Consider the following 14,611-nt stretch of genomic DNA (forward strand, 5'->3'; position numbering starts at 1 on the left):
TGGTTCTCCGCAATCTGTGAGCATGACATAATTTAGAGATGGCACAGAACGATCAGGTGGTTTGGAGACACGCTCAGAACGTCTCACCACAACTGATTCTGCCTCTCTAGCCACTATAGGCTGTTCCTGAGCCTGAACATGCTGTCTTGATGTGCTAGCACTAGGTCCATCTTCCCTGAAGACAACTCTTCTGATCTCCTCTGTCTTCTCTGGCTTAGCGTGAAACTTGGCTTCATTGAAATGCACATCATTGCTACGAATAAGCTTTCTGGACTCAGGATCCCAAAGCCGGTAACCCATCTCGCCCGATTCTCCGTAGCCAAGAAATATACACTTCTTGCTCTTTGGTTCTAACTTATTTCTGACCTCCTTAGGAATATGGCTATAAGCTTCACAACCAAAGACTCTGAGATGCTTATATGAAGGTGCCTTGCCTGTCCATAGCATCTCGGCCACTGCACTCTTATCCAGAACCCTACTAGGAGACCTGTTGATCAAATGGACTGCTGTAGCCACTGCTTCCGCCCAAAATCCATCAGGCAACTCAACATTTGACAACATGCTTCTGACCTTCTCTTGTATGGTCCTATTCATACGTTCTGCAACCCCATTCTGTGAAGGATTATATGGTGCAGTAAGCTCCCGCTTAATCCCTTTTTCTTCACAAAAGTCTTGGAAAGCTTTGGAAACGTACTCTCCACCATTGTCAGTTCTCAAGCACTTCAGCTTCTGACCACTCTGATTCTCCACCAGCTGCAAGAATGTCTTAAAGACCTTGAGCACCTCATCCTTGTGCTTCAAGAAGTAAACCCATACTTTGCGAGAATAGTCATCTATGAATGTACAAAAGTACGCTGCTCCCCCTAGTGACAAACTAGGCATTGGTCCGCATAGGTCACTGTGTACAAGAGCTAACCGTTCGTCCCTACGATTCCTCTTTGATCTGTGCGGTTCCTGTGTTTGCTTACCATAAACACAATGCTCACAAAACTCGAAATCTTGAAATGAAAATCCAGGCAAATAACCATAATGAGAAAGTATTTCCATTCCTCTTTTTGACATATGTCCCAACCTACGATGCCACAGTGACACACTTGGCTGCTCAATCACATTAATTACATGGTTTTTAACCTCTGAAACATGTAAAGTGTACAGAGTTCCTGACTTGCTGCCATGTGCTACAGTCATCGAACCTTTGGAGATCTTCCAAGCGTTGTTCCCAAAAACTGTCACATAACCCGCATCATCCAACTTCCCTGTACTAATCAAGCTCTTTCGGATTGCTGGAACATGTCTGACATTCTTGAGCCATAAAGAAGAGCCATTCTGAAACTTCAACTGCACATCTCCCACTCCAAGTATGTCACAAACCTGCTCATTGCCAAGTCTGACATAGTCTTTAGTAGCCACATATGATGTAAACCACTCTTTGTGCGGAGAAACATGTAAAGATGCCCCTGAGTCGATAATCCAATCACTCATAGCATGTCCATCCTCTGCAGTCAAGAAAACAGAATCAAGATTGCTTGTAAGGAAGATGTCACCAGCTGCTATACCAGAATCACTGTCTGAACCAGATCCTGTGACATTCACCTCTTCAATCTTCACTGAACTCTTCTTTTCATCTTGCTCAAAACTCTTTGTTTTGCCTTTTTCTTGTTTCCACTTCGTACAGTCTCGCTTCATGTGACCCTTCTTGCCACAATGGTAGCATTCTATGTCATCCTTTGACTTCGAATCACGAGACTTACTTCGGTTTTGTGCCTTCTTACCCTTCTTCTCTTTAAACTGTTGTCTCCCTCGAACGACCAAAGCACTATTGCCTTTGCCTTTGTCAATGTTCTTCCTGTTCACTTCCTCTGTGGGCAAGCTGCCTTCTACATTGGCACTCGTAAGACCTTCTGGTGCGACAGAATTACTTAACGCTGTACGAAAAGTATCCCAACTGTCTGGCAAAGTGATTAAGAGAAACATAGCCTTCACTGAATCTGGAAAGACTATCTCCTGTGCTGTTAACTGGCTGAAAATTGAGTGAAATTCATTCAGATGATTTGACATGGCTGTCCCTTCCTTCATCTTCAAATCCACCAATTTCTTGAGCCAGTAAATCTGAGAAGCAGCACTTTGTTTCTCGTACATATCACATAGCTTTTGCCATACGCCATACGCTGTAGTCTCTTCTGCTACGTTGAAGTAAACATTTTCTGCCAGTGTCAGCATGATTGTGGAACAAGCTAACTCGTCAAGCTCTTCCCACTCATCTTCAGCCATAAATTCTGGTCTCTCCCCTTTGAGCTTCAGTGGCTTCACTTGTTTTTTCTGCACCAAAACCTGCCAAATCTGCTTCTTCCAGAATGGAAAGTTTGTGCCATCCAGCTTCTTTATGTTGTAAAGAGTCTCACTGTGAGAAGATGCCATATCTGCCAAACTGTTTACTCCTGAGAAAAATCCGGCAGAGTTTCCCCTGTAAACTGGCCTCTGTACACAGTAAACAAGCTGTAATCAACAAGCTGAACACCTCTCCTCAGGAACTGTCAGTATTTTGAAAATTTTTGACAGAGTCTCCCCTGTAAACTGAGCTCTGGGAACCAAAAGATAGCTCAAGAAACAATCATAAATAGCTGACCAGTGACAAATCCTGTAAGCATACACTGTCTCCTCTCTGGGCGATGACAGAACCTGTATCTGTCTCAAGACTGAACTCTGAGCAATGCCTCAACGGCCTGACGCATAAGATGCAATCCAGTGTCTACACAAAGTCATACATCCTAGGGGATAAAAGTCGCCGAAGAGGATGCGTGTAGAGGGGAACTCCAGCAACCTAATCCACCTCACACTGGGTAACCCAGCCCCCAGTGCTTGGCTTCAAAAAACCTCACACACGACCCTCTCAGATAGCTCAGCAAACTGCCCAGAACTAGCATACATCCTATAATAGACCAATCATTGTCCTATGACCGCTGCGGCGGTCTGTCTGCTAGCGTGACTCACAACTAGCAGACCCACAATCACAGTACATCAATCTGCAATACATGCCAGTGGTGTCAAGCCGTCGTATGGCCACACCTCCCCTGGAACCTGGCAAGCACAAGAAGTAACAATGCAGACTGCAATATATATATCTGATGATATATATGTGTACCTGGTCTATAGATGATGCTCTGAAGACGAATAAGTGATGTATGTCGATGTCGATATTGATGTCGACCACCTCCTGCTTGCCAATCTACACAAGACGGATTTCTTTGTGGCTGAAATCTATCTTCTGCTGTAGTGCTCAGAACGAAATTCTGAGGGCATAAACGGCTTCGAAAGGGGGGTAAAACCTCAGGTCACCTGCTGGAAACGCTCCCGGAACGCCGAGTGTGAATTTTCGAACTCCGGATCCAGAATCTGCCAGAAAAGTGCGCGCGCGCGATTGCGCAAATCCGCACTGAACCAAGGCTCTGATACCAATTGAAGTCGCGGAGCGGAGCGTGGGTCGACTCTCTCTCTCACACACACACACAGTGAGCTTACACAGTACACAGTACGCAGAGATCTGTTAGAAGGGTTATCTCCCAAATCCTTAGTATTCACAAAGAATATGTTAGTATATACAAAGAGTTAGAGGTAAGTGAGTTAGGCGGGCGGACGGCCATATCCGCATAAGAGGCCACTTGGGCTTTAATCCCAACAGTGAGAAGATAGCTATTGAGAAAGCACGTGTGATTGAAGCTTCTGGTGGTCGTAAAGCTTGGTATCCTCTTACATAATCTTTGCTTGCTCGGATGGTATTTTTGGTTAGTATCTAGATTTGGGTTAGTTGTCTTGTAATCTCAAATGATTTTATTTGATTCTATTTTTATTTATGCTTCTAAACTTAGGCAAGCTACAAAAAGAGTGTAGAAAAAGAGGAAAAGAAGATTCCAAGTGGACTACCAAAGAAGAACGAGAGCACAAGCTTGTAATGATTAGAAAATTTGTGACTAAAAAATTCATGCGAAAGATTCATAGAGTAAGTTTCTATAGAAGTGTGTCTCAATTTGTCATGATTAATGTCTATAATATGGTAGTAATATTATGATATTAATTGCAGATGTCATGTATTATCAATCCAAGCTTGGGAAAGTCTTGGTTTGATGTTCTTTGGGGTTTACCAATGTTTGATACGACAAAAAAGATCACATTGGATAAATTATACCAAATTTCAATTGTAGTGTGCTCTCAAGATAAAAAGATTTCTATGCTCTCTTTGCTTGGTGCGGATGATAATTTAAAAAGTTTTTATGGTGTTCTTGGAGGTGATCATGAATTTATAAGATGGTGTGCAAAAGAGGTGTGGATGGAGAAACTCTTGATGGAAGCCTCAAGAATGCTCTCACAAGTGATCAAGAAAAACATTGGAGGAGAGCAATTGACTTTACTGGAGCACCCGATTTTGACAGAGTACTTCAATGATATTTTGTTCAGGTACATGGATACCCTTTTTGAGTATCTTTCAAAGGAGATGATGGTGGAAACTCTAGCAATAAAGCAAGTTGATCTACCAAATACTGCCTGAAGAGTTGTTTCTAAGTATGTAAGTTTGAATTTTTGAAAAACAAGTATTGTTTATGATAATATTATGTAATACACATTTCAATGTTTTTCTTGGAAGGTTTCTCCTATCTTTGTTGAATAACAAGAAAATACTCAATCTCCCACATATTTGTAAAGCATGGCCAATGATTTCACCTCCATCATTCTGCATGTATACTTTCACCATTTTTAGAGAGGATAGAAAGCCATCGGGTGCATTTCTTCTTAGTGACTAGGAAAGATCATTAAACTAACATATCCCTACCGATGGTACATGAAATCTGTTTTTGATAGTGATACAATTTAGTACTCGATAGTCCACACACATGCGGTATGTACCATATTTCTTTTGCACTAAAAGGACTTGAGAACAAAAGGGAGAGGAGCTAGGCCTCACTATCCCCTTGTCTACCAGCTGATGTACTTACCTCATAATCTCCTCTTGTTGAGCTTGAGAAACTCTATAAAGAGGTTCATTAGGTGGTGAGTCCCGGGTAGAAGCTCTATCATATAGTCATCATCCCATCTTTTGGAGGTAAGTCCATAGGGATGTCATCGATAAATACATCTTGGAAACTATTTAGAAAATTAGACAAGTCTAATTGTTCTTGATTCCTACCACTTTGTTTTGTTAAAACATCAACATCATTTAGAGACTCTTTGACAGAAATCATGTACGAGGAAATTGAACTTTCCATTGATTTATCAAAAGCAGGTGAATTTACAAGTGGTATAGTACAATCGGACTCATTAGCATCTATACACATGCTCTTTTCCCTATAGGTGAAGTAGATTCTCCTTTCAGGGAACTTCATGTTGGTAGCCATGTGGTTGAACCAGGATAACATCCTCCTGTTGGAGAGAAGAGATGAATTTTTTTAATTTGTCAACGTACCTTTGTACATGAAGCCTCAACTTCCCAATCAAGGGAGTAACGGAGGCTTGTTGTCCCTTGAAAGCCCCATCAATAGTTATAGTATCTCCCATCTTGAAAGCTTGAATGTCTAGCTTAGTGGACAACTCCGTTGATATGAAGTTGTGAGTAGAGCCAGGGTCAAAAAGGATGAATGCATCATGCTCCCTCTCATTTCCCCAAGAATAGGAAAGGGATGATCCTTTGCAATGAGCATTCTCTTTTGGAGCTTCGACTGTGGAATCTCTAGAAATCTCATTGCGGGCATTTCTTTTGGGGAAAGAATGATAGCCATTTTGCTAACTGAGTCAACATCAATTAACAAGAGCTGCTAAAGACCAAAGACATATGGACGCACATCGAAGATTAACATGAAGAAGCAGTAAAGATTGGAGTTACACATTTTCCACATTTTCCCAAAATGGTCATTGTATTATAAATTTTCGATTTATTTCAAGCCATTGTAATATTTTAATGTGTTACAAGTTCAATGAGAGTTCCAAGCTGTGAATAACAAGTCAGTTAGTGTGCCTAGGTAGCAGATTCAGTAAGTGGTGGAGCCTTAAAGGCCTTGGGCACCCAAACATTGCATATTTTTACCCTAGGTATATAAGGCAGTGTGTAAAAGAAATTAGGGTTCTCAACATCATTTGTTGAGAGCACTCTTTGGTGTTACCCTTTTGTGTGCGCACCTAAAGATTGGTAAAAGCTGCAAATTATTAGTGTGTGTGTGTGTGTCTATGCCTAAAACGTGCTTAATGTGCATGATTAATTCAATTTTTGATTGCATATTTGATGTGTGTAATGGTTAATTGCTGTGTTTTTGAGCTTAAAACAGGGATTTACACACTCCAAATGCGTCAAATTTTGACCTAATTTTATCGATTTAATAGCTTAGTTTGGATTTTATTGATCGTATTATTTGGCAATTGAATTGATGTGATTTTATTTGGCTCCACTAATTCCCTATGTGTGGAGAATTTTCAAGAAAATTTTGGATATTTTTTTGATAATTTTGCTTAATTCCGTATAAAATTGATACTGTGTGATCTTTACGAGTTGTTTTGTGTATGTTATAACGCAATGATTTTGAACGCATTTTTGTCCTCCTTGGTCGAGTTTTGAGCGTTTTGCTATTTTTGGGGACCGGATTGATGATTTTGTCGAATTTGGCGTTCTCGGTAAAAACTGCTATTTTTTGCTTATTTTACGTGTCGAAAGTCTCTGATTGTAATTGTCGATTATTTTTAGAGATTTCTAGAATATTTTGGGAAATTTTTAGATTTTTCTAGCGATTTTTGGATTTTCGAATGATTTTTTGTGTTCTCGGGTGATTTTCAGCCTAATGGCACTTTTGGACGTTCGAAAATAAAAATAAAACAAATTTGGAGCTTCGGTGCGGACTGACGGGATTTTTAGAACCTTGGTGTACGTTCGGCGTTGACGTTCGTGGAAGACTCGACGGTGATTTTCGATTTTGACGAAGAAAACGCAATTTTTCAGGCTCGTAGTGGGAGCGGTTCCTTGTGGTGCTAAGGTTCAACTTTACCCAAAAATAAAAATAAAAAATCCCTCCCCCTTCCAAAAGCACGATTATTTACACTCTCTCCTCCCCGCATTAAAAAAAATAATCCAAAATTCAATTCAAAAAATAAAATAAAGTTTAGAAAATTACAATATAAAAATAAAAAACTCATCAAAACTTTATTAAAAAAAGCAAAAATCTTACAAAAAAAATAAATAAAAAAAAATTGATCTAATAAATCACAAAAAATCATAAAAATTTCATAAAAACTCAGAGAAAATTCATAAAAAATAAAAAAATGATCGAAAGAATCACAATAAATCATAAAATTTCATAAAACCTTCAAAAATTTTGTAAAAATTTCAAAATCCCAAAAAATTTCCAAAAGTCACTGAAAATCCCTTAAAAATCAAAACTTTTCCAAAAAATATATATTAAAAAATGAGAAAAATACTAAATTTTTAAGAAAATTCAACATTTCACAAAAGATTAATAAAAATAAAAAGGAAGTCGTTGAAAGAGGCAGAAAAACAAAAGACATACCATCGAGAGAATCACACACCGCAATGTGACCTAGAGTAGCAGAAAAATGACCGAAAAAAGCGAGCAAAAAGACCAACTCAAAGTAGTAGAGCGGCAGATAAATTTCAAAATTTTGCATGCTAGAGATGGACTAGTGCAATAATTGCATTGCAAATTAGCTTCTAATCGGACGAACAAGGGCACAAATCACGGTGGATTGCAGATTACGATGTTCAAGACCCAAGTTTTCATCATTTCAACAGGTTGCAATCAATTTTGACACTTTCAAGCTAGAATTAATCAACTCTTGTGAGTCGGATGAGCACTCAACTGCAAAAGTGCTTTGCTACAAGCAATTTTATCAAACGCGAACATGAGAAATTTTGCTAAGTAACGTCAAAAATATGCTAGGAGACAGTTTTTACAGAACAAGTCGACATGGACTCAAATCCAGAAGAGAATTCAAGTACAACCGATTAAGCCAGTAGCAGTAGAAACACATGCACAATTACAACAGAGCAAATTTTACAACTATATGGCTACAATGGAGATAAAGTCTTATATGCAAATTCAAAAGTCTATAGATATTTGATGAGCAGTAAAAGCAACACAGGAGCCACGATCCTATTGATAAGAGTAAAGCCAGATTCAGGGAACTTCCAGATGTTCACAGTTTTGAGTGGAGCTAGGTATTGCAAGCTAAAAAATGAAGTCCAGATAGAAGTTCAAAAGTCAACCCAAGTGTCTATCTAGAAATCTACAGAAGCCAGCAAAACATACAGTTGGTGCATATGCAATTAGGGTCATTGTACATGGATTACAGTGGTCAGATCTATAGTCGAGAACCAGAGTTGGAAGATCCAGCAGATCAACCAATAGGAGCTAGTCTAATTGGAGAACCAAGCCAAAGACGGTACAAAGGTCAGGACGGAGCAATCTACAACTTGATGCTTAGTGTTTTAAAAGAAGAAGCCGACAACTTGGCAAGCACACAAACAGAAGATTCTCAGCAAGAGCTTGACATGACAAAATCAATTGAAATACCACTAGTCATGGCGTATTGCTCAGATTGTGGACAAAAAGGTGGACATTTTTTTGAAGATTGTCCAAGAAATCCAGACAACAAGGACACTTCAACGGCCAAGCAAGGTACATAGCAAATTGGAAATGCAAATCTCGATGTAAGTGCATTTAACTCGTCACTTTTAATGCAATCGGATGATTTTGCATTACCGCTAGAAGCACCGATAAAAGCAGCGCAAGTGCAAAATCATCATCAAGATGCACAGGCACTTGAAAAGCTTAAAATTGATTCTTTGAACAACAAATTTTTGCATGAATTTGGTCAAGGTGTCTAGATACCACCGATTGTTGAAAAGACTGTTAGGTTTGCAAATGATTCTACATCCACTGCCACAAGTGTGCAATCATTCACGAGTCTAAGAGACACATCAAACAAAATGATGTTAGCTTTGTATGGTACACATAATTCATATGCACACTATGTAGACCAAAAAGGGAAACTGTACAAAAAGGATCAACTAGTGTTTGAACGGCCCACATACCAACTCATAGAAGTGAGTACAGTGATAGATTAGAAAGGATGGTTCATTTCAGAGGAAAAAAATCTATTATAGCCCATCCTCTCTAGAGCTGAAGGATATTACCCGAGTGAACCCAGAAAATTGTTCAGAGCCAAACTCTCCTCCATCGGAAATCAATCTTTGACGCTATAACCAAATGAGCATATATATACTTTGACCAAAACAGTCGTAGATACAGACGAGAGTATAGCATCTATGATGCCTTGGGTCCTGAAACCACAGAAGCTCATATCATAGGAGACCCATGGGATAGACAATATCAGGGCAAAGATAATGCTATCTATAGCTTGACTTGGGTAATTTTTGTCATGTTTCAAGGAGATACATTGGAAACTATGCAGAAGGTTTACAGATTCCAAATGTCAACAGTGCTACCCAAAGTGTACCTTCACAGTCCCAAAAGGTGAAACTAAACCAGTGTTATGAGCGTGTATAGAGCTAGAAGAGAGCAAGTGGAGGCGCTCACAATGTACAAGAACTTGGGACTTGATGATAAGCTTAGTCTTGATTACAAGACGTAATACTTTATTAAGAGAGCTAGATACAAGACTTGGACTACATGACTTGAGTACAAGACAAGGCTTGATTGCAAGGGCAAGACTTGGAACATAAGACAAGAACTAGAGGAGGGATTTCCTCATAGGAGCCTCACAGCTGGCATTGGCAAGACCGAGGGGCTTGTGGCCCAAGACCCCTATTTATACTAGTGCTTGAGGAGGTTACTTGAGGAGGTTAGGACTTTCTAGGTTCTTCTTGAGGAGGTTAGAATCTTCTAGAACCTTCTTGATCCTTCTAGTTCTTCTAGAACCTTTTGGATCCTTCTTCAACTTTCTAGAGCTTTCCAAAAACTTCTAGATTCTTCCTGAATCTTCTCCAAGCTTCTAGAAACTTCTTGAATCTCCTTGATACTTTTAGAACTTCTAGAATCTTCTAGATCCTTCTAGATTCTTCTAGAGCCTTCTAGCGATAATGTAGGCGATGACATAGGTGATGATGCAGGCAACGACTGACTCTCAAGTATCCATGACATTACCCCCTCCTCTAGCGACAAGTTCCACGAGGAGCAGTGGTGTTCCTTGAGTTGGGCTTCCATGGATGTTGTTGATGGAACTCTTGGACTTTGAGAGATGCATGTTGTAGATTGTGTGCTGGTTCTCAGGTTCGTTCAGAAACATCATAGCCTTTCCAATGCACCAAGTACTGTAACTTGCCACGCGAAACTCGAGAATCTAGGACTTTCTCGACCTCATATTTGTCATGTCCTTGAATCTCAACCGGAGGAGGTGGTTGTAGGGCTCTTCCTGGGATCTTAGATGTGTGACAAGGTTCTAGGACTGAGACATGAAAGACTGAATGGATTTTCATGGATGAGGGAAATTGGAGTCGATAGGTGACTGGATTGACTTGATGGATAATTTTAAACGGGCCAAGCCTTCGATAATCAAGCTTTTGACAAAGACGAGATGAACGCAGATCACGTCGGAGGAGCCACACTTTATCCCCTTCTTTGTATTTTGGATATCGCATGCAATGGAGATCTGCACTTTCCTTATACTTGGATTGAGCTTCTTTGATATGAATTGTAAGTTCTTTGTGAATTGCAGATAATTGTTGTGTAAGATGAATAGCAGCTGGATTCTTGACTTGATAGTGTCTGTGGATATTCTGTTTGGGATGTTGTCCATAATTAGCAAAGAATGGAGTGTGACGGGTGGAGGCATGAAAACTGTTATCATAGGAGAATTCTGCTAGCGGTAGGAGCTCGACCCAATTATCCTGGTGATAATTGATAGTACAGCGGAGATACTGTTCAAAAACTTGATTTACTCTCTTTGTTTGTCCATCACTTTGTGGGTGATTGGCTGAGGAGAGGTTGATTTGTACTTCGACTAGCTTGAATAAGCTGTTCCTCGATCAGAAACTATGCCATCCGGTAATCCGTGATAACGATAAATACGCTGTAGAAAGAGTTTGGCCATACCTTCGCTGGTGATGGTTTTAGTGGTTGGAATGAAGTGTGCCATTTTTGTAAACCAATCCATGACTACTAAAATGGAGTCAAATCCTTGTGACAAGGGTAGCTCTACAATGAAATCCATGGAGATGGATGACCATGGTTTGGTTGGAATGGGCAAGGGATGGAGTAACCCATGAGGACGATGACAAGGGGCCTTTGATCTATTGCAAGTGTCAAAGTGCCTACATACTCCTTGACAAGCTTCCACATTTGAGGCCACCAAAAGTAATGGGAGAGAAGCTCAATTGTCTTATTAACCCCAAAATGCCCTGCTGATGGAAGATCATGCCGTTGCTAAAGTACCTCCAAGTGTGTTGGTCTTGGCGGAATATAGAGATGACCCTTATAGTAAATTAGTCCATCAATTTATTGAAAGTCCTCATTAACCTCTTGTCCTTGTAGTTGTTGTCTAATATTCTGAGCAAGTGGGTCTTTGGCAATTTGTGTCTTCACGTTAGAAAGAAAAATAGAATTTTCATGAGCTTGGCTCAAGGTGGCGTTTAGATTAAGCTGCTTAGGTTTCAAAATCACTGACTCTTGTCGATCAAATGTTGCGTCACCTTCTCTAGGTGCAAGGTAGGATCTTCTTGATAAGGCATCTGGCTTAGCTTGTTGACATCCAGGTCTATAAAAGATAAGAAAATAAAACCTTGATAGGATACCACTCCACCTGGCTTGGTGATGATTCAAGATGCGGGATGTCATGAAGTATTCCAAATTCTTGTGATTTGTATAGACATTGATCTTATGAGGAGCTCCTTCAAGTAGTGATGCCAAGTGTCGAAGGAGTCGATGATTGCTAAGAGCTCTTTGTCATGGATTTCATAATTGATTTCTGCCAACTGAGAACTTGCGGGAATGAAAAGCCACTGGATGTACTCAACCATCCTCTCCTACTTGGGATAGAATAGCGCCAAGGGAAAAATCTGAAGCGTCTATTTCTAGGATGAAAGGCTTTGTAGGATCTGTGTGAATTAGAATGGGTGTGGTCGTGAAAGCTTTCTTGAGAGTCTGAAATGCTTTCGCGGCCTCTGAGTCCTAGACAAAATTATTATGGTCTGTCAACCTTGTGAGTGTTGTAACCACCTTGGAGTATCCCTGTATAAAGATATGATAAAAATTTGCAAATCCAAGGAAACATTGAACATCTCTTACCGAGGTGGGTGTCTCCCAATCAAGGATGGTTTGAACCTTCTTTGGATCCATGGAGATCCCCTTTTCAAAAATTACACAACCAAGAAATTCCACCTTGGATTGATGAAAAGAGCACTTATCCAACTTTGTATATAACCCTGATGCACGAAGCTTTTCAAGCACTAATTGTACATGGTGCTCATGTTCTTCTTGATCCTTGGAAAATATCAAGATATCATCCAAATATATTACCACAAAATAATCCAAATACTCCCGAAAGATATCGTTCATTAAATGTTGAAAAACAGCTGGGGCATTTGTGAGACCAAATGGCATGACAGTATATTCAAAGTGGCCATACCTTGTCCAAAAGGCTGTCTTCCATTCATCACCTTCTTTGATTCTGACTAGGTTGTAAGCACCACAAAGATCTATTTTTGTAAATATTCTTGCCTTGCCAAGGCACTCAAGAAGCTCTAGGATCAAGGGAAGGGGATAGCGATTCTTGACGGTGACCTTGTTTAGGCCCCTATAATACATGCACATCCAGAGAGTTCCGTCCTTCTTTTTTACAAAGAGTATTGGAGCTCCTGCTGGGGACTTTGAATGCCGTATGAACCCCATAGCAAGATTCTCATCAATATTTTCTCGTAATTCTACCAATTCATCTTGAGATAGCTTGTATATTGGGCCAAAAGGGGGTTGGGTTCCCTCCTGAAGCTCTATAGCACAATCATAGGGTTGATGCTCCGGTAAGAGGTCTGCATTTTTCTTCTCAAAAACATCATTGTAATCTTGATATTGACGTGGAAATGCCTCCATGATTTTTGTTGTTGACGTGTCGATTGGTGTTGCAAATATCAGGAAAGTTGGATACTTTTTGGCTGCACGCATGAAGACCTTGGCTCCAAGATATATAGGCCTATTATGCCTTCCCTTCTTCTTTTGGACTTTTCGTGGTTCAGTTCTCCGAGCCCTCCAATCGATGTCAGGATTATGTAATTCAAGCCACGGTAGCCCAATAACAATTGGACTGCTTGGGCTTTGTATAATATTGAACGCTATTCTTGAAACATGTTCCTGCAATGTTACTTCTATGGGGCGAGTTTCATACCTGACATCTCCTGAAGCGAGGGGATGACCATCAATGACTTCTACAGTTGCTGGATTAGACTTCTCCACAAGTGGTATGCCTTGTTATTTTGCAAATTCCATGAAGCACGCCGTTGCACCTGAATCTAGTAATGCTTCACAATCCATGTGCCTATCCAACATATGGATCTTGACTGGTAGCATAAAACTTGAAGTGGAATCAGCAGGAAGAAAGAGACCTTTTTTGCTTGTCTTTCGTCCAACCGGTCGGTCTCTATTGGGGTTGGACGTCCATGTTTTCCGAACACGTTGAGGCCATTGCACCATGGACCTTCATCCTTCTCTTCCTTGGACACCGTTGAACTATGTGCCCCTGCTTCCACAATACATACATAAGCCATTAATGCGTCACCTTTGCTTCTCCTGGGATGAGAGAGGTTGAAACCGTGCTGAATCAATTTGAATGGGCTCAATGCTTGATTAATGGCCCTGTTGAGGTGTGTAGCCATTATGTGTCACTTCTGTTTGGGGTCGCAATGGTGCCCCAAGACGCCTCTCTTGTCTCCTCTCAAATAGTCGATTATCACATTCTATTGCTTGAGAGATGAACTCGCTTAGTGTGTGAACCTTTGGCATAGTCAATAAAAGATCTTTTACGTCATCCTTTAATCCCCACCAAAATTGGCTAATGAAATATTCCTCATGCCAAGTCAGATCACAAGTGAGTTGTTGAAATTCGGATGCATAGACGAATGCAGGTCTTGATCCTTGGCAGAGATTTCTAAGTTTGGTTTCATCAACCCTTGCTCTATCAGTATCCCCAAAGGTTGCAGAGAACTCCTGCACAAAAGCTTCAAAGTCATGAAGAAGAGGAGATTCTTTTTCAAGTAAGGGAGCAAACCAAGAGAGAGCCGTACCCGAGAGGAGGGTCCCAATAAGGCCTACTTGAGAGGCATCATCTGGATAACGCTCTCATTGCATTCGAATGAAGAGACGTACTTGTTGGAGAAAACCTCTAAACTTTGATCTAGTCCCATCAAATTTTTCAGACATGCTGACCTTTGGCTCCTTCTTATGTTGTTGATAATAGCTAGATCTTGCAGCTTGTGCTTGATGTGTGCTTGTCTCTTGAAGCTCTTGAATTTGACGTTGAAGATTTTGCAACACCAGTCCCAAGATTAGGGGTTTCCCTACTTGAATTTGAGTGTTACTCTCGCGAAGTTCTTGTGGCTCCATGATGGCTT

The sequence above is a fragment of the Adiantum capillus-veneris genome, chromosome 21 (genome assembly GCF_014529385.1).
Source record: "Adiantum capillus-veneris isolate H3 chromosome 21, ASM1452938v2, whole genome shotgun sequence".
Lineage (NCBI taxonomy): Eukaryota > Viridiplantae > Streptophyta > Polypodiopsida > Polypodiales > Pteridaceae > Adiantum > Adiantum capillus-veneris.